This window comes from Saprolegnia parasitica, assembly GCF_000151545.1.
Source record: "Saprolegnia parasitica CBS 223.65 unplaced genomic scaffold supercont2.1273, whole genome shotgun sequence".
NCBI lineage: Eukaryota > Oomycota > Saprolegniomycetes > Saprolegniales > Saprolegniaceae > Saprolegnia > Saprolegnia parasitica.
The window spans coordinates 1,009-1,575 of NW_012157667.1; the positions used below are offsets into that span (position 1 = coordinate 1,009).

Sequence of the window (567 nt, forward strand, 5' to 3'; positions counted from 1 at the left end):
TTTTTGCGGTCATGGCGAAGCATGTTTCGACTTTGCGAGGTGCTGCAAGATGAGGTCGAGACTCGGGCATGGAAATTGACGGATCCTGATGGAGTGTTTTCTAATACAACGTGCAGGTGAGAGATGATAGAGTTGGTGTAGAAAGTGAATTTTGATGGCGTGTGAAGAATGAGACTTTTTGCATAAATGTTGAAAATTAAAAGTAATGCCCCCACGCGGGATTGAACCACGGACCTTCTCCTTACTAAGGAGGTGCTCTACCACTGAGCTATAGGGGCTTTTTGTTGGACACATTATATCATCACTCAGCCAGTTTTAGCACCTCTTTGGCATTTTCCATTATCTTTTATGATTTTTACTTTACGACTCTTTACTTCCATTACGCACACCTTCAACACACAAAATAACCTCTCTCACGTTTTTCATTACTCTCTGACGCCTCGTTTTTACCCTGGAAGCCGATTCATTCTAAACCAACCTCATCGATGAAGGCCACTCCACATCAAACGAACCCATTCCTTCTCCTTTCGAAAAAACTTTATAACTTGATGCCCAAGAAGCTCTATG

The 567-nt window shown here is 42.5% G+C and overlaps 1 non-coding gene across 1 annotated transcript; it reads right to left on the minus strand.

The window, feature by feature from the left end:
- Positions 1-206: 206 nt before the first annotated feature.
- On the minus strand, positions 207-278 carry SPRG_30223. Its single transcript has one exon. It is a non-coding gene; the product is annotated as a tRNA-Thr (tRNA).
- Between the last annotated feature and the right edge of the window lie 289 nt (positions 279-567).